We start from the raw sequence: 504 nt of genomic DNA, 5'->3' as shown, positions 1-504 counted from the left end.
ATCTCTCCATCTATCCATCCATCTCTCCATCTATCCATCCATCTCTCCATCCATCCATCTCTTCATCCATACATCCCTCCATCTATCCATACATCCCTCCATCTCTCCATCCACCCATCCGTCATACATTGTTCCATCTCCCATGCACTGAAATGCCCACTGAGCGCACTACTGCATACCAGGCACTGGGACGCACTGGAAGATTCTCTTCCAGCAGAATCTAGTACGGAAGACAAACATACAAAAAGACAGCCCCAACCTAGGATGATCAGAGCTCTCATAAAGGAAGCTATGGAAATCCAGAAGAGAATCCAAACTCATAAAAATAGCAAACGTTTTTGTTCATGATTGTGTCTGAGGGACTTACTACAATGCCTGGTATATCATAAATGCTTCATAACTTTCACTGGATAGGTGGAGGGATGGATGGAAGGATAAGGTGGGTATATGAATGGATGGAAGGATGGATGGATGGATGGATGGATGGATGGATGGATGGATGGA

General features: G+C 44.8%; 1 protein-coding gene across 2 annotated transcripts in view; it reads right to left on the bottom strand.

The window, feature by feature from the left end:
- The window catches only part of MYO18B (myosin XVIIIB), a 246,725-nt gene that overhangs the window by 117,807 nt on the left and 128,414 nt on the right, over positions 1 to 504 (bottom strand). The window lies entirely within an intron of this gene.

The sequence above is a fragment of the Mirounga leonina genome, unplaced genomic scaffold, assembly GCF_011800145.1.
Source record: "Mirounga leonina isolate KUSES-001 unplaced genomic scaffold, KU_Mleo_1.0 Mir_171, whole genome shotgun sequence".
NCBI classification, from domain to species: domain Eukaryota; kingdom Metazoa; phylum Chordata; class Mammalia; order Carnivora; family Phocidae; genus Mirounga; species Mirounga leonina.
The sequence above is the reverse complement of the archived record's forward strand: the minus strand, read 5'-3'. Positions and strand labels throughout refer to the sequence as shown.